This window comes from Schistocerca gregaria, chromosome 1, assembly GCF_023897955.1.
Source record: "Schistocerca gregaria isolate iqSchGreg1 chromosome 1, iqSchGreg1.2, whole genome shotgun sequence".
NCBI classification, from domain to species: Eukaryota; Metazoa; Arthropoda; class Insecta; order Orthoptera; family Acrididae; genus Schistocerca; species Schistocerca gregaria.
The window spans coordinates 548580203-548600611 of NC_064920.1; the positions used below are offsets into that span (position 1 = coordinate 548580203).

General features: G+C 44.9%; 1 pseudogene; it reads left to right on the forward strand.

Moving 5' to 3' along the window:
• Positions 1–9503, forward strand: part of LOC126359681 (cysteine-rich hydrophobic domain-containing protein 2-like) — a 39982-nt pseudogene extending 30479 nt beyond the window's left edge.
• The last annotated feature ends 10906 nt before the right edge of the window (positions 9504–20409 follow it).

The window sequence follows — 20409 nt, forward strand, 5'->3', positions numbered from 1 at the left end:
CGCGGAAGCGCGCGGAACTGCCCCGCGTAGGCCAAGCGCTCCACTCTCGGCGTTGTTTACCTCCGCGCCGCGGTACTCGATATAGACTCCACAACTACCGTACCTCATGGGGCACTCTTACCGCCGTGCGACGATCAGGTCGAACATCCACGACCAAGAACTTTTGAAGTTGAACCGTTCATACGAGAGGATTTGCGTTAGAACCCCTGGACATGATCGGAATACATTTTTCCTTAATAGGAAATGTTGTATACATCAAGATGTCGACGGAGGCGCTATACGCTGAAGTTGTCCAACGACACACCGCCGGACTAAAATTTAAACACTCTGATGGACACTTCAGTGGAGTGACAGTGGAGCGCGCGGGATTCGGTCTCCGAACTTTGCGTGTCTTAGCTCCTGTTCGAGGTGCCTCAGGAGGCGGTCATTGCGGCTTTCCAGCCACATTTAAACGTCTTGGGTCACCTCGCGGAGAAGTGACAAACATTTACGACCTACCCAGTCTCAAATGGCGTCCGGCAGATCAAAACTGAGCTGACGAAACATGTTCCATCATATCTGATGATTCGCGGTGTGCGGGCCATCGTCATGTACGACGGCCAGCCACAAACGTGCTCTGGATGTGGCCAGGAAGGACATGTCCCGTCCGAATGTTTACGCTGACGTTTGATACAGACACCGCTGGGTGAAGTGACCCCGACATCGATATTCACGTCCCTACCTCTCACCTCCGCAACGTTAGAGCCCAGCCCAGCCCCGCCACGTCACTTCAGGATATACCTGAAGCCTTCTCAATGCCACCCACCGCACCACAACACGCCGACAAAACCAGCTCGGCGTCACCCCCAGTGTTCGCACAGGAAACATTCACTCTCAGGACCGCGGCGGACGACCCTGCCCGATCCATGGACGTCGAACTAGATGTCGTGCCGACTGCTGCCTTTACCCAGACGGGTATATCGTCGAATGATGGGCGACTACATTCTGATTTGAAACAACTCATGAGGAAACAGCGGTGGCCCAGGGAGTGCAAGAAACGCCGACGAATACCTTCCGATGACACTCTCCTTCAGATGATCTCGCGAGATGACTACCGGATGTATGATGGTGACCTTCCATATTGCGTCCAGTCACATGGTATGACCACTCCTGACGCCCCTCCTGTGAAGAATCTTCTCACAATCCAGAACACGAACTCAATGTTGCCAGTACATTAGGACGACAGATCCCCTGCAGCTGTTGTCACAACGCCTGCTTCGCCCCCTCTGACAGTAAACGACTGTTACACGTCTTCGGCGTCAGTATCCTGGGCCAATAATGTTGAAGAAGGAGTGGATCAGACCACCAGCGTACAACAGAGGCGCCTGAGCCGGCACGCTGCCAGTAATCACGACCACTGCAGCAGACCTGCTGGGTACAAACCTGCAGGATGCTTCCACCAGGCATTCTGCATCAACTGCAAGGGACCGCACACAGCAATATCGTGTCACCGCGATGAATCTCGCCACCATCTGAGCCCGTCACAAACTGGCCATGTTCCGAGACACCTTCTACTATGCGGATGTTGATATTGCAAACCTGCCGGAGGTGTTTGTCGGTGACTTCCGAATGCCCACCAGATACACCGCCTATGTTTCTCAAGCCTCTGACACCGGTAGTGGCGTCGCCATCCTCCTACACGACAGGCCCCCTGCAGAGGATGTTGCATACCTCCCAAATACACGGGGTATGGTCCTCACCCTAATTGGCGTGCGTATCATAAACATCTACGCACCGTCTGGGTCTAGCCGCCATCATGACCGACATACATTCTTCACCAAGGAGATCACACCAATCTTTACAGGCCCACACAACGATTTGGTGCTTAGTGAAGACATCAGCTCGACACAAGAACTCACTGACCAACACCCACGGAATTCACCTTGTGCGGCTCTCTCGATACTCATTGATCGCCTACGACTCACTGACACCTGGACAAAGCTCCACAGAACCCGACACGGTTACACATTTTCCACAGCTCACTCATCACGCCGCATAGACCGCATCAACCTCAATCGCCCACTTGCTGATCGCACGCGACATGCAGACGTCTGACCCATGGCCTTTTCAGACCGTGAAGCATACCTCTCCGACGTCACTCTCGCCAGGCAGCGTTTGTGGCATAGTCGTGGTCTATGGAAATTCAACGTCGCTTACCTGACCTCACCATATGGTCGAGGAAACATGGGCATGATGCTGGCATCGTCATGATGCCTATGATTCCACCTTATCTTGGTGGCTCTCTTGCACTAAGCTGACCACCCGTAAAACATTGATTAGCTACGGTAAGGTAGTCAAGACATGGCGTACTAATACATTGCACTTTTATTATTCAATTCTTCGTAACTGTGCTGATGGCTCTGAGCACTATGCGACTTAACTCCTGAGGTCATCAGTCGCCTAGAACTTAAAACGAATTAAACCTAACTAACCTAAGGACATCACACACATCCATGCCCGAGGCAGGATTCGAAGCTGCGACCGTAGTAGCCGCACGGTTCCGGACTGCGCGCCTAGAACCGCGAGACCACCGCGGCCGGCGTAACTGTGCGAGGATGCCTTTTTCGGCAGCCAGGCAGACAGTGGTACACCAAACAAAGGCGCAAATCTCCTCGATCATGCGCCGTCACCTGGAAGGCAAGGTAGTCCGATCTCAAACCTTTAATCGTGTACCTCATGAACATCCATCGGTGTACCCCCTCCTCCAGGAAAGACAACAAAGATACAGGGCTCTGATCCATGTCCTCACTGATGCAGAAGACCACCAGCATGTGACCCAACAAACATTCGGCCATGCTCTCCACAATCATTTCGCCAGATTGTATGCAGTAGTACCGCATTCTGTGGAACTGATCACAGAGGTCGCACATTTTACTACAAGCACTCTCTCAGTAAACGTAGCGCATGAACTCCAAGAGGACGTGACCACAGATGAACTACTCGATGCTATCAAGGCAGGATCTGATAACAGATTCACAGGGCCCGATGGTCTCCCCATCGAATTTTACAAAATTTTTAATTCTTTCTTGGCATCCAGATGGACGACCATCTGCTGATGTCCCCGACGACAGTCGTCCCTAACAACTTTCTCGAGGGCATCATTATATCCGTTCACAAACTGCACAGACGATCGAACGTCCATGATTATCGACCACTCACGCTGCTGAACAGCGATATGAAAATATTTACACGGCTGCTGGAATTGCGACTCAAGAAGGTCGCCCATTACATCACCTCCAGTGGCCAGACTTTCCTTCGAAGCGACAACAATATCCATACGGCTCTTTGCCGTTACAGAGACATGATAACCGTTGCTCGTCACCAGCATCTCCTGGTGCCTCTCCTGGACTTAAGTCAGGCCTTCGACAGTAGGGGGACAAAGTTTTAGTGCATTTTGTTAGTGTGAGTTGCTTACATCAGGGGCAGGTATGCACTCAGAGGTAAACCTATTGTTCTCCTGTGATTGACAGGTATTTTACTTATTGTTCTCCTTTGACTGACAGGTACTTAGCCTATTGTTCTGCTAAAAGGTTCCTTCCTTTTTATGGACAGGTCCTTAACCTATTGTTGCCCTACCCTACCCACTCCCCTCCCCCAGGAAACCTCCAACCCATCCCCTCTCCCTCACTGCCACAGGTATACCTTTGATATCAATTTGATTAACTATTTAATTAAACCTAACCTCCTGTGCATAGCAGCTCACCTGCGCAGGCGCAGCTAAAAGGTTCTCAATGTTATACTGATGTCACTTCTGTGTGTAAGTAAAAGCCAAGTCTACCTCTTGGAAATGGTAAAGGGCTGCCTAAATAGTTAACGGTCGCTTTTGTAGGAGCTTTCGTGATGTCTCAGCTTGTCTATATGGAAATTCTTGTCCTAACAGGAGCTGTTTACGATAATAGCCCAGAATAAAACCTATTGCATTCTTCCTGATGGTCCTAACAAGGAACCCCATCTGTCACGTGTTACCTTTTATGATGAAGGTTTTATTATTATTTTAATTATTTTTAAATCTTGATTTTTTTTTTTTTTGAATTTCATTACCATCATCATGATTCACATTTCTTCAGCTACGCTTCTCTACCAGGATTGTCTGTTGGTGAATATAATTTTGGGATGTGATTTACGCCTAAAAGCTAACGGACTTCATTTTGCAAAAAAAGATATTTTAGATGCAAGATCTATTTTGAAAGCAAAACAAATATATTACGCTGATTGGTGCTGTTAATATGTGGTCATTTACCAACAGACATTCCCACACGAAGTAAGCCACATTTACTTATCAAATTCATGAAAAAAGCCGAGGATTAGTATGATTAGTCTAAATGGAATGAAATTAAATAGTTATTATTGCGCAAAATTAGCACAAAAAAACAGAATCTCTACCTAACACAGATTATTGCGACCATACTGGACAATGGCTGAACAGAATAAGAGAGAACAAAAAGTTACTGGTCTGGTTCATTTAAAATTACATAGATAATATAATTACACAGAGGTTTTATTGTAATCACAGTGTCTATTAAGCAGTGATAAAATCGTCTCAGCGCTACTGCGCTGAAACACACATCACGAAATAAACACTTGGGGAACATTACACTTTCCTGGAAACCGTGACATCCTGCTTTCAACATACGTCTCAGAAAGGATGTACGTTCTCGCCGCTATGTAGGGACTCCTACATCCCAGCACAAAAGACGTCTTGTGAATCAATGGAGCATTCTGATCAGCTCTTACTGAATTTACCCTCCTAATTACTTATGCTGCAAGTGTTGAAGCACTGTCCACCTTCTTCTTTCTTTCTGCAGGGGAGACTTTCAGCAGAAAAACTATTTTGTACACATCGCCATATTGCACTGGCAATTAAATCCTACTCTCGTCAAATACGGAAGGACACTTGCACAATTACACTGCTCTACCACTGAGAGCAGAAGTGTGAATATTAGAGCATGAAACCGATCTCCAGCCCGGCAATATATCACCGCGTACCGTGTCGATGAAGCAATTTACGAAGAAGAAGAGGCTGAAGTTCCATATGAAGAAAGCTATGTTACCCTTGTCCCAGACCCCGTTGTTGTTCATGGAGCAGGCAATACGATGGTGTTTGGTTTAAGCAACAGGTTTGAAGCAGAATTCCCAAATGGCCTTATTTCTCATGTCGCTCCGGAAGAATACAAGGCAACAATTATGCGTGTGAACAGTGTTTTGAAGAAAACCTTGCCTGTCGACGTCAAGTGGCTGTTTTGTGGCTGTGTTGCTGTTGCTGCACATTAGGCTGTTCCTTGTGGCCTGTAATCTGCCTCAGCAAGCGGACTCAGCACCCAATAGACAAGTTACTGGAGTGGGAGAACAGTCATTTGTACCCTAAACTTGGCCTGCATTGGAGACTTGCCAAGAAAAGATGTGACTCTTCATCAATGATGGAATATGTTCTTTTGATTAAAACATACAATTTGTATCCTGCGCCATACAAACTCGTCCCTTTTGTAGCATTCATATAGCTATCGACCAATAGACACTCGTACATATACCGCAAAAACTTGTACAAAAGCTGGATCGGTTTCCCTCAGCACAGAAGCGTCCCCATTTCTGGTCCTGACCTGCTTCGATGCTTGTTTTCTACCCCAATCTCCAGACTCTGGGATTACAAGAACACGTGTATTTTCACATGTTTTGCCAGTATATTATACCATTCACGCAATACTTCTCGATATCAAGCACATAGCAATATCGCCTGCATAGCAGTATCGCTCGTGCAACATAATTCCGGAGATATAGACTGGAAATTATTTCTCTAGAAACCCGAAACATTAGAGAGGTGGAGCGTGCTGTAAACCACTGAGTGACTAGAAACGTATCCCCTCTGCAAAGACCATTACGTGAAAACTCGAAAAAAAATGATGAAACTGATATTTCTACTCGCAGATACCGATTTCGGTGATGTAACAGATTCCAAGTCATTCCGATAATTTACGAAGTCAGCTAAGGTGTTTCTCATGTCTAGAAAACCAGCTAAAATGTCTTCCACCCGTCATTCACGTGCTACATGCGCACACCACAGTCGATGTTCTCTCACCCAAATAAAGGCGGGAAACGTGAAGAAGCAGTCAGTCGGACAATTTTCATGGGAGGGAATAATGGTCCAGCGCAAACACATGTCCATATTAAATCTCCTCAAATTTCTAAGCGATAACAAAAGCTGTCCAACACATACTAAGTATTAATTCGCTATTCGGCCGTCTAGAGGACGACACTGTTAAGTCAGCCACAGTCCTGCATCCCAACAGGCCTCTCTATTCGAACGGCTCCTACCGTTAGCTGGAAACGTGAATCATTCCCGCCACAGGCCACCGCTGGCGCTCCAAGCATTCTTAGACAGGATTATCGTAGGCAATCAGTCACATACATATTTGATCGCTATACATACAATTAAATGTTATGATCACGGTCTCAATTGGATGACATTCGACAATGAGCGAAGAATCGGAAATACACCCTGATGACGGCTGCGGTCCTGGAAATAGAAATATTTGTACCATTCTTATAACTTGACATACTTTTCCCTTTGCTGTCACAGTATTCCACGTCAAATCCATACCTTCCTTACCTTGGACATAGTAATTTCCTTTGCACACGTCGGAACACACACATACTTAATAAGCCTGATGCTCAAGGCGAATCTATCATGCATCCCCTACTACTACATATAATACTTGGCCAATAACTGATTGCTGGCGATACGAAATAATACTGACCGAGAATCAACGATGGGTGGACATCTGTCATAAGATTTTCTTGTGAGTGGTACGACAGTGTCTTAGAAAGAGATGCATAATCGTCTTAATCGTCTTACAAACCGCCAGATGTTTAAAAAAAAACACGATCGCAACGAACAGATAACTATCACAATCGGTCTTGGTTCTACAGGTGCACACAAGTATCCTACGTTAAAAGTTATGCTGGCTTTATAAATCGAGGTATGAAGTGGTTTTTCCAGATAAATACCACGACACTGAATAGTGACGGTGATCGCCGGATTGTATATTGTCATGTAGAAGCAGGTGTAATTAGATGAATGACAGTCACTATCTTCATTAAAGTCTTGATGGTCTTGCACAGGGTTTCTTGAGAGACTGTCAGCATCTTGGTGTTTTCTTCCACTTTTGTACACTATGGTAATGTAATACTCTTGAAGACGTAGTGCCCACCTGGCGAGTCGTCCTGTTGGATCCATAAGACCTGTCAACCAAAGAGAGTGACGGCTTGTAACAACTGTAAATGATCTTCCATAGAGATACTGTCGAAATCTGCACATGGCCCAGATCGCACCAAGACATTCTCTTTCTGTAGTTGAGTAGTTTCTCTCGGCTTTTGTAAATTTCATTGAAGCATAGGCTATAACCTTCTCTTTTCCATCCGAAATTTGCTCCAGAACAGCAGCGATGCCATACCCACTGTCATTTGTGTGTAGTCCTGAACGTGCTCTCCAAGTAGAAAAATACGTTTGCGAAACACACGATGTCATCCCATTTGTTAAATTTGGCTATACGCTCATATACCTGCAGCCACTTGTCTGGATCTTGGCCATCGTGACCGGAGAACCCGGAAGGATGTCTCATGTGGTGGTAGACAGTTGCTGTCATTGTAACGCCCTCTTTTTCTTCTGTCTCCGATAGATTGCGATCTGTTGAATATGTTTCGAACTCTGGTTTCTCGCCACGTAAACGGTGGCTCTGTTGTGGCCTGATTGGAGCCACTGTGTTGTCGATAATGTGCGCTATCAGAAGTTCCAATACCCAGCGTCTCCACCAGAACAATGTCACGTAGAAGAAGGTGTAATTTAATGAATGACAGACACTAACTTCATTTAACAAAGGTATATTCAGCACTTGCACATACAAGAGCGTGGAGCGAACTGTCTCCGGCCAGAACACATACGGTATATATACAGTTATAGAACATTCCAGTACAATGATTCTTGACAGTCGTGGATACTTCTAGAATGCACTTAAACCGAACATCTAAATTAAACTTTTACAGTTCAGGTGAGTTCTGAACTCACGACCCTCCAAGCAACAACCTAGTATCCTAACCACTACACCACGGCGACTGTGCTACTGAGATTCTTCTGCGACAATATTACGAGATACTGCCGTTACACTTCACCGATGGTGCAGCCTCGTAATAAAATCACCGAATTTGGAAAGTGATTCGGATAAGGAACGTGGTAAGAAGCCGGTATTTGCAATTCTTTCACGTCGCCACTAGCTATATCTCCAGTATTTGTAAGGCATTCTGTCTTGATGCCACATCTGAGGTTCGGTGGTATATCGACTGGGTTAGAGGCGATGGTTGACTGAGAAGGATCACAGACAGTAGATTGTGGGCTGATTAAAGTCTAAGAAATGTACACTAGCTTTTCAGATTTCTAGGGCTACACTTTTCGGTAGAAATGATGTCTATTATTTGGTATCTAGTCTTTCCATTCAACCACGTACCTGCATTGTATCTGATGGAGAAGTCCTTCAATGATTACAGCCACTAGTAAATCATATTTCTGGTACTCTTATATCTCGAAACAAGTCACCTTTTTCGAACCTATCTGTTACAGTAAAATTTCAGATAGTCCCTATACATCTTGGAACTTCTTTCATTTCTGCATCGTACCAATTTAACTCAGAACTGAGTTGAAGTCAGAGAGAGCTGTATCTATTATCTTCTGCAACCCATGTAGAAACAGAGTGACTTGAGTTAGTGCATCATAACCATGGTTTGACCATTCTGTGGAAATGGGAACAAGTTGTTGTAGATCCGGCAACAGTGTACGATGTGCAAGGTCAGCGCCAAACGAAGGCAGCTCCTACAACTTGAGGTAGTAGAAAAGATAGTACGGGAACTGGAAGAAGGATGAGGATTTTGCTACAGCACTGTGGTGCGTCCCCAAACTACATACAGATACTGCTGTCCGAAGCAGATCCACAGCTGAGCGAGGTGGCACAGTGGTAAGCACATGGGACTTGCATTCGGGAGGACAATGGTTCGATCCCGCATCTGGCCATCCTGATTTAGATCTTCCGTGATTTACCTAAATCGCTCCAGGCAAATGCCAGGATGGTTCCTTTGAAAGTGCATGGCCAACTGCCTTCCCCCTCCTTCCCTAATCCGATGAGACCGATGACCTCGCCGTCTGTTTTCCTCCCCTACAACAACCCAACCCAACCTGCAGATCTGTGTCCCTCAGAGCCATTGACGTCTATCGCCCCAACATGCTATCATCATTATTCTGTACCATCCCACAGAGAAAAATTACGAATTATAAAAGCTCCACTAACTTCATCCAATAGAGAACTCGAAAAGCTTTTTACTGCATCTCTCTCCTCCCATATAACGAAAAAAATACCGTCTGCATGCTGGCATCGAAAACATGTGACGATCCTATTAAATACACAGTTATTGAGCCATTGTACAGACCAATGTAAAGCTGCATCGCCTGTACTGTAGTAGGATGACTGTATCCCACGAACCATACTGTAAGTTGCAAGAGATGCTTCCTGTGAACCTGTGTCGTGGTTTGAAACATTGTTTTTTTTCTGATGTAACACAGTTTGTACAATGCCATACATTTTGTTTTTTCTGTCACAACTTCGAGGTCTGTGTCAGATTCGAAACTGACATTAACACATTCGGATCCATTGCTTCTCACAGAAAACTAGATGTTGCACAGTGTAAATCATGTTGTTACTGCTGTTACCATAACACACCACACAGACTGGATGATTTTAAATAAAAGACAGTTGCAACATCAGGAAACTGGAAAAGTTTGGCACGTCGTGGAGCATTTAGAAACTGCAGTTTGAAGTTGAGTCAGGACCTCTACATTTAAACTCATCTGTTACAGTGACGGAATAGCTGATGGCTCTGTGTTCCATTTCGACTGATTTCTCATATCACAGTCATGTACGCTATCACTGTTTCGGTCCTAGCCATCCCCAGAAGGTGTTGCCCCTCCACCAAAACTCTTTCTTCGTCTCAAACAAGCCGTGTCAGTCAATCATAATGTGATAACCAACAGCGTACCAGTGGTCAGATGGGATGGAAAAGACACCGTCAATGTACTGTAATTATAAGCACCACAGTCGATAGTGCAAACAATTTTAGCAATTTTACGCTACTTTCAACACCGACCAATGATGTGACAGCGTGTTTCCCAATTTCAGTACCATCACTAAACCATCCCTTCTGTCCTTCTCGAGTATCATTGCGAATGTAGATAGATGACTGTGTAGTACATACATTCATTGTTAATTCTTGATCGAAGTATACCAGACAGTGCTCTACGTATTTCTAGCACCTCGAGCATAAAGCTTAATCTCTGTCTCTATGCAGATGGGATTCACAGAGCATTCTCGCTGTCTTAGGACAAAATTAGAGACTGAAAGACCCCCTCGCACTGTCTTTGAGCACCTGCCCCGCTGCACTGTTACTGATTTAATCTGCAGCCAAGCAGAAGTAGACCGCTACATTCCCCATCTCGTGAATGAACGGAGCTTGCCGAGTCTTCGCCCATCCAAGTGCACAAGATTTCTCTAGATGCGCTCATGTCAGGAGATTAGCACTCCCTATCGGTGTATAGTAACAGATTTGAAAGGGTTGTGATGTAATAGCAGACGGTTTATGCACGATGGAGCTTCAGACGGATGGAGTTTGAAGCATTTTACGAAAATCAACTACACTATCAATTTTAAAGTATTGTTCCAGTGTCTGGGATCTGTACCAGGGGGGTATTGGTTGGAGAGAACATAAACACACACGCTCCTAAGGCTACATGGTTCTGCACTTAAAACAGGCTATAATTTTAAATCGCTTGAGTTTCCGACCTATCAGTCGTGTGAAATGCAATGCTGTTAATATTGCAATGTAATAATTATATTTCCAGCCCGACGTACATCCTTCTTGCAGGTTTCTCTACGATAAACTATGGTAACACACTGTAAAACGAAAAAACTACTTTCGTAAAACATTGGCTCTGTGTGATACATGCACTATATAGCTTTCCAGAGATGTATAGCATCCACTGTTCACATCCAATCACGGTTCATAAATTATACTATGCCGACATCAGTCCTATATAAAATGATCATTAGCAACAGAGAATACCTCTTACAAGGAAACAGAGAAACGCATAGCAGCAGTGTCCGACATGTGAAATTACAAGTCATGCCACCACTAACTCTGTAAACAGCACATCTGTCAAGCAGATGTATACATGGGGATTGTATTGTCTCACAAACACCTTTCGCTAACTTAGAATCATCTTCCTTATGAAACTGATGTCTCGATTTTACTCCCAAGATGCGACAGGGGAATGGAGTACATTGCATAAACTTCGTTCATTTAGAGGAATGTGCATGGTTCATCACACATGACATGGAAGTCCTCTGATGACCGAGAGATTTACTGTTAACGATCGCAAGTTGGCAGTGCTCGAAGACCCACATAGAACTAGCAGTTGCATACGAGTCGAACGCAGGCTGTGTCAAGTGACTGATGCATCCTGACAGTACAGTGGAAAAACTGACCTGCAGCATCTTCTCCCTCTCTAGAGTGCATCATCAGTCTACCATTAAATCATACCTCATTACAGCTCCATCTCAATCGATTACCCCATCCACTCTCTGTTGCCCTTTAACACAGACGCATGTAAGTTTAGAGGCAGATGGTTCTCAGTCTTCCTGAAAAGCGTCGAATACAGTAGTCAACACACGTGTATCACTGTTACCTGAATAGACAACAGTAGAATGCTGTCTTGACGAAACAAGTTGCTGTTTCCCTGGTTCCCTTCGCTTCCATGTCGACTTTTTCTCAGATTCCTCTTGCTGTCGCATATTTGTTCCCATGTACAAATTGTTCTGCGTCAACCAGAAGACACTCAAGTACTTCCTAAATTCCCCGCATTTTGGTGTATATTCCCTCAATTTATACTTATTATCCCGTCATTTTTAGCAATTGTATTGAGTTGTTTTCATGTTGTAGAATGTGCAATACATGATTTCGACAGTGAGCGTGTCTGCAGAGCGTTTTACCTGCATTATTTCGGTGATCTAAGAGTAGTTTGCAGATCTGTAACCTGTTAAGTGCGTTATTTCGACATTGAACGTGTTTGCAGAGCCTTTTACATGCATTATTTCGATAATTTACGAGTAGTTTGCAGGTCTGTAGGCTGCGTTTTGTGGCCCCAAGCATGTCAGAGCAAATGTTTTGTATCAGTATAATAAATGAATATGTGGAATCCATCCCTAAATAAATTGTTCCAAAATAAATAAAGTAGATTCATTCCTCTCTCTAGCAGCTCAGTGCAGGCTGAGTCATTTTCCTGACGTTTTTCCTTCAGACTGCCATAGATGAAAGCGCCCTCTGGTGGCACTACTCTGTACTAGGTCAGTTGGACTCCAGACCGCATGGTGGAAACATTGGATGGAACTACTGCCTCGAATTGTTTGAATAAACACTGCTTGCAAAGTGAACACTTGGGTCCATCCTATCCAACAACTCAGCACAGTCTGAGTCCTTTCCCTGCCAATTCCTAGGAAGAGGTGGTGGTCGGATTTGAACTTCCGCCATTTTCTTGGGGAGGGGTGTGGCATGGGAGGGGAAGAGGTTAGGTTTAATTAAATAGTAAATCAAATTAATATCAAAAGCGTACCTATAGCAGCAAGGGAGAGGGGGTGGGTTGGAGGTTTCCTGGGGGAGGGGAGTGGGAGGGGGTGACGGAACAGTAGGTTAAGGACCTGTCAATGAAAAGGAAGGATCCTTTTAGCAGAACAATGTGTTAAGTACCTGTCAAACAAAAGAGAACAATAGGTTAAGTACCTGTCAATCAAAGGAGAGGTCGGCCGCGGTGGTCTCGCGGTTCTAGGCGCGCAGTCCGGAACCGTGCGACTGCTACGGTCGCAGGTTCGAATCCTGCCTCGGACATGGATGTGTGTGATGTCCTTAGGTTAGTTAGGTTTAAGTAGTTCTAAGTTCTAGGGGACTGATGACCACAGCAGTCGAGTCCCATAGTGCTCAGAGCCATTTGAATCAAAGGAGAACAATAGGTTTGTCCGTGTGTGCATACCTGCCTCTGATGTTAGCAACCTGCACTAAAAAAAATACACTAAAACGAGTTTTTTCCCACTTCTTTCGACTATGTAGACCACTCCTATTTGTGGGCAGTTCTTCAACAACCCAGGCGGTTTTATCACAGTCATTTTGCGCGTTTTGAGCGGCCCGATCTCTAGTATCATATACAATGGCCGCCTCAAGTCTCCTCTTGTCATAGCTCGATCTGTCTGGCAAGACTGTCGTCCACGATTTTATATGCTTTCACTTTGGAACTGCTGCTCCAGGGACTGTGCCAACGTTTGGAAGTTATCATGTTACAAGGGCACCTTTTCTGTTGCATGTCCTAAACCGACGACCTCGTTCTTTATCTGTGCGTTGTGGATGAGTTTGAGGCGCCCTGGCATGGGTGGCGACTTACGGAAAAATGTTGGGCAACCCTCTCAAACTGTACAAATCCAAGGTCCTACTCATTGATGAGGTCCTACCAAAGAAAAGCGTCGTTCCCCTTAGCGTCGCTTCCGTGTTTGATGTTTTGGCATTGAATTTACACCCAATCTCTGACAATCAGCAGCTATTAACGGTAAGCGTTTCCTGCAGACTATGAGAGCTAGCCTTGCAGATCACTGGCTACGAGCCCACGGCATTATCCAACGTGCCCTATATGAGAACATCTGTCATGCTTCCCATATACCGCACATGGCTCAGGTACTTCTGGTCCCAACTCTCCTGGCCCGACGTCTGTTGATGGCAATGGGCTCCTTCGTCAGCTCAGGGATGTTATTCAAAGTGCAGTACGACTCCCTTGCACTGACATGGGACCATGGTGGTGTTGGACTAATACATGTGCCGACCAGAGTCACAGCGCTGCATATCAGCTCCCAGCTCAAACTGTGGCATCGTTGCCTGCAAAGCCTCACTGGACACCTATTCCAAGACTTTGCGCCGGTCTCGTTGTCTGTCCCAGTTTTGGTTACGAACATTCCATCCCCCTTTTATTATATCTGGCGATTTTTCCTGGACTTCAGTTATATCTAGTCGTGTTTACCCCTTGCACGGTCGTTACAGACGAAAACAACCAAGTGCTAACAACAATGCCACCTGCCCAACCCCATAGAAATTAAGTATCCTCGGTATACATGGCGGCACATATGGAAAGCTGTTCAAATCCCGCTTTCTCGAATCTGATGTCCAATCAGCGTGGTATATCACAGTGAATGGCAAACAAGTTAACCGATATCGACTGCATCGCATCGACCTAGCCGACTCGTCCCTCTGTTCCTGCTGTGAAGTGGACGACACAGACGACAACTGGTTCCACTGTAGTCCATCTTTCGACGCCTGGACACTTGCGTGGCGTATTTGGTGTTTATTACATGCCAAGCAACCCATCAGATCGACATCCACACACTTTTATTCCCGGAGGGGACATTTTACCCCGCCACTAAAACTCACTCTGTCAACTGGTTCTGTGGCCACACAAGTCGTTATCTTTTTATAATAATAATTGTGGTTTTGCTAAAACTCTGTCTTACACCCGTGATTATCCCAATTCACAAACTTGGACAGGAATCCTATCCTAGTGAATTTAATTCCGAGTGGACCAATTTATTATGAGAAAGTGGTTGTACTTGAATTGAATGTTTTGCAGCCAGTTATATCTTTTGAGTAAGTCAAAAGACTGCCTGTGAAAGTACATTTGTTATTTAAAGAGTTACCGTTTGTTGCGTTTTATTTAATTAATAATTAGCGAGAAGAATACTTACTGTACCATTTCTGATACATACTGATATAGTTTTGTTAATGAGCATAGTTCTTCAAACCATGAAAGTTTAAGGGTCCTCATATACTAGGGTTGTTAGTTGATGAAGCAATGCAAAGGCTCGTTCAGAGCCAGTGTAGTTAGATTTGCCTTCTGTTTAACTGCTTCAGTCCGAGTTTAAGAAAGAACTATTTACCGTTATCTTTCCTAATGCAAGTTGGTTAATGCAGATGCATAGCGACCCTGTACTCAGCAATCAAGTTATAGATTATGATCATTAGCAGACCCTCTTATTTTAATTCAGAATCATTTCCAGGTTTTTCCTGTTCAGTATTACTATTAGTTTCATGTGTGTCGGTAATTGATTTTATAAACTGTTACACCTAGTTCATTTGCATTACGTGTTGTTGGGAGGCGTATGTCACTGTTCACTATCTCATTGGCCATTTTTTTTAGTCGCACATTTATCAACAAGGTTAGGTTACTGTGTTGTAGTATGAACAGATATAAGGAAAGAGTTTAGTGTGTGTATTAAGAAAGGGTAGGTTAACCTTAGCACTGCCTTCTGTTTTATCATTTTGCTTGATACAATAATTCCTAATTATGCTGGGGACCGATTTTAATATGTAATGTTACATTTTGCTTTTGTGCTGGGAGAACGTCTGCTCCTGACCCACCGTTTACGATTGTTTATAGTCTGCTGGAGTTGAAACCTCCCAACAGAAAAATAATTATAATATTCACATTTAGTATAACCCCCCAACAGAAAAATCTCGTTTAAGTTCCCAATAGAAAAATTTCTTTCCAATAATAAATTTTCAAGTTTTAATGTGACCTTCCATTAAAGACTGACTGCACATCGAGATTAATAAGTTTTGACGTCAGCAGCGCTGCGTCATGGCCCTGTGAAATCATCCTGAATAAACTGAAAAATTCTTACCTCAAAATGATGTCGCCGGATAACGCTATCTATATATCTGCTCCTATAAGAAATTTCTGCCACAGCCCAATGCAATGCTCGCCACTAGATTTTCATTTGTAGGAAAACAACTGATTTTCTTTTGCTTAATCAACATGAGTATGCACAGGAAAAATTTGTAAAACCTTTAAACTCAGATAAATGAATGACAAAAGTTTTCTTCAGAACAAAAGTTATTTTTGAAACATTTCTGCGAGGAATTACATGTGACTTTAACATTACAATTGTGGTTAAACCAGTTGTGGCAATTAACATATGCGCACGGCAACAAACAACAATAATATATTTATATATTTTTTTACCTTTTACTACATCGCTCAGGCACTGCCATCGTTCTGCACGACTGGCCCAACGCAAGTCAACTGCTGGACTGCCCTCAAGCGCTCTGTGCGAGCTACAAAACACGACTGCTCTCTGCGAGCTACTTAACTCGACTTACTGCCAACACTGCTCTGACCTGCGATTCTATTGTAGCATAGATTTCCATATCGCAGGCAGCGCGTGAGCAATACATCGAAACTACATCTGCTCAAGTGCACTAGCGAAAAGTAATGAACCCCTACATCACCCCTTACAGAGTGTTTCGGAAACCATGCCCAGTTTGATTATTCTGTATCCATTAGGTTATCTGACGGTCACAACTACTTAAAAATTCCCCGCAGAAGTATAGCGTTAGTATCGATTGCCGTTTAAGGCGACCGGTGTTACTCTTACAAACATGTTAAATCATCAACTAATATAAAATAGTTTTAGTTTTCGTCACTGGGTCCCTAACTAGAAGAAAAATGTAGGATCGACCTGGATAGCTAAAGTTCATAACGCAAGGAAAAGTCTGCACAAGACCACTATTCAGCAGCTATGATATGAGTTAAGAATTGTATTGAAGATTTTCCGGAAGTTAAGAAATACTGATGTGTCTGTGCTCTGCTGCCTTACAACATTCTGGACATCGATAACGTAGTCCGCCTGCTTAGCAGGGTGGTACCATGCTCGCCTCCCATGCAAGTGGGCCCGGGTTCGACTCCCGGCCTGGTTGCACATTTTCTCCGCTCGTGGAGTCGTTGTTGTGTTGTCGTCATCATTTCATCCTCATCACTGGCGCGCAAGTCACCCAATGTGGCGTCGGATTAAAATAGGGGCAGTGATGCCATACGCTCATTTCCATTTCCATCGAGAATGTAGAAAAGCTCGCTCTCATACGATTATCATTTGCAGAACCATTATTGATCCTACCAGAATAGTTTATAGGTATCCAAAAAGTACATCGTCGTGAGCATAGCAAGAAAAAATTTAGACACAGGATGAACATCAATAAAACTGACGAACTGCAGGGACTGATTCCTGACTCGAAACGGGGGAAAAAGGTTCTATGAACATGTGTGCGGAAATGCATCTTCGGCACCGTAGATGGCGCTGACGAATGACCGTTCCTCTGACCACGTGCCGTGTGTTGCTTCTGTGTTGCAGGCTGTGTGATTGTTGCAGCGTACTGTAAGCAGCAGGATGGTCCGGTATTCGTGTCTGGAACAAGCCAAGATGGTGTTTGTGTACGGGCAAGCAGATGGAAACGGTCGAGAGGCAGCATGGCTATGCCAAAGCATGTACCCTCACAGACGCCAACCACATCACACAACATTTCAAGGCCTTTTTGGGCGTTTGTGTGGTCATGGGTCCTCTCAGACGGGCGAACGTGCAGGAAGGCAGCGGACTGTGTGCACACCAGATTTGGAGGACCGAAATCTACAGGATATTTAGATGAACCCTAGCATAAGCGCCAGGTTAGGGGCCGCCAACACTGTGTAAGCCAAAGTACGATTATGTTTATCCTGCAGGACAACCGCCACTATTCCTATGACCTGTAACACACAAGGAACACACGGTTCGTGGTCAGATGAAATGTCATCCGTCAGCGCCATCTAGCGTCGCAATGACGCATTTCCGGACACGTGTTCACAGGGCCTTTTTTCTCAATTTCCAGTCAGAAATCCGTCCCTGCAGTTTGTCATTTTAATTTCTGTTCGCCCTGTGTATATAACACATTCCCTTGTGACCCTTTTTAAAGACTGTTACGGTTGGTGACGTGTTTTATCAGATGGGGGGGGGGGGGGGGTTACTGTTTTAGAAATGTACGATAAATCGCCTACTGGAATAAAAGGCGTTTGGCCCTATCTGCCCAAAAATCAAAAGGAACACCACACTAGACTGAAGCAACTAAAACTACTAAACTGCCGAATATGGCATTGCGTTGCTCCACTATGCTCCTCACCAAACTATCCTCTTCTACGCAAATGTTGCCTAGATATCAACTCCAGAAAAATTCTGTCATTCAATCCAAAAGTGCCACGCATTCTGCTTTGCCTTCTGCATCCATACCTTCACGCACATGGGTCATTTCTCTCCCCCTAATCAAATTTCCACCCTTACATTGAACCTCTGTACATCCTACCTATGGCGTTGGCAAACTAGACTTCAACAGCCGTACTGTTTCCCCTGTAATTTCCTATCCTGGCAAGCAGACGTGTGTAAACCGACTGCCACCTGCCACCAACTCTACACCTACACACACTTCATTCCATTCCCTACATATTTTCAACTGACTGCTTCTTCCAGTAAATGAAGTCCTACCAGTTCCACCTCCTTCCTCCATATCATATCCCACATCAGTGCTCCTTTCATCCACTTCGCCAGTCCCTTGCATTTCCTCATTATACCACCGCGGGGACCACATCCTACTCCCCTAACTCCATTTCTCTTTCGTGCCATCAACCCCAGCCTCAACTACCCTCATCTCCACACTACAGTCCTCCAGGCCTCTTTGTTTACACCTGCATCCTACGATCCTATGGTACACCTAACGATACGTCTAGTAATTCTGTCCTTTCCCAGTGCAGCTCCTTCCAATTTAAATGAAAGTGCCGTGTTTCTTTTCAATATCTTCCCCTTCCTATGCCATCGGTTTTTAATTTAAAATAGAGGAAACTGTCAACAACATACGTTTGTAACACCGTCGACGAAAATCCTAAAACACATGTAAATGATTCAATTTTGTAATAGTGTTATAGCGATTTTACGTATTTTATACAATTAGGCTCGAGAGTTAAATGTTTTTATCGCTAGCAGCAAGACCCCTTCAGTCTCTCCCCCCCCCCCTCCGCCCCCCCCCATAAACATACGCTTATATGGTGCGAGACGGACAAAACAGCAATAAAGTGGAGACAAGGTAGCAGTTAACCCATTTATACATATAGAATACAAGTATCACATTAGATTCACCAGGCGATCTTCCATCACCAGACTTGCCTTTCACTTCCGGCATCTCTCACTGGTCCCTGCACAGCTTAGTCCTAGATCACAACGAGTCAAAGGTCACACCTGCTATGTCAGTACTTAACTCTGTTGTGACCGCCAGAGACTCTAAGGAGCGAGAATAGTCGAGCGTGGAGCTAGCTGAACTCTGAACGAGAGATAACCGGCTTAAATCCCGGCCAAAGTCTGGGACGAGTCTCGCACTGTTTCTTATGCCGCTTTGTCACGGACAGCTGCTTCTCGTCTGGCAACGAGGCAGAGCAGAACGTGAGGAGCCTGTTGCTGGAGACGCGCTGAAACGCAGTCTGGTCTGCCGCCTGGTCGATTGCACACTCTGGGATACAAACGCGCCAGGCTACCTTTCACAGTCTGCCGAGTAGTTTACCCATTACACAGCCTTCAAAATACGAAGGGCAAGCCTGAGTGAGGATTACGATTGACGTCATAAGTTGCAAAATTAGTCAATGGTACACCTTTACGCTATTGAATGGGCATTTCTATCTCTGTTACTTCCTAAGAGAGAATTAGTTGTCAGCTTTTCATACCTTTCACGAATGCTCTGCAAGGTAAGTTTCTATTGCCTATTGCAATCATCAGTGCAATTAGTATGGCACCATACTATTCAGGCCACATTGACTGAACTCGAAACCTCGTGACAGTAAACATGCGGTTCAGTATCGTTTGCCGTTTGCATGAGGTCACACACGTCGGTTGCCTGGATACTGGGAGCAGGTACTTTGTTAGTTATACACTCCTGGAAATTGAAATAAGAACACCGTGAATTCATTGTCCCAGGTAGGGGAAACTTTATTGACACTTTCCTGGGGTCAGATACATCACATGATCACACTGACAGAACCACAGGCACATAGACACAGGCAACAGAGCATGCACAATGTCGGCACTAGTACAGTGTATATCCACCTTTCGCAGCAATGCAGGCTGCTATTCTCCCATGGAGACGATCGTAGAGATGCTGGATGTAGTCCTGTGAAACGGCTTGCCATGCCATTTCCACCTGGCGCCTCAGTTGGACCAGCGTTCGTGCTGGACGTGCAGACCGCGTGAGACGACGCTTCATGCAGTCCTAAACATGCTCAATGGGGGACAGATCCGGAGATCTTGCTGGCCAGGGTAGTTGACTTACAACTTCTAGAGCACGTTGGGTGGCACGGGATACATGCGGACGTGCATTGTCCTGTTGGAACAGCAAGTTCCCTTGACG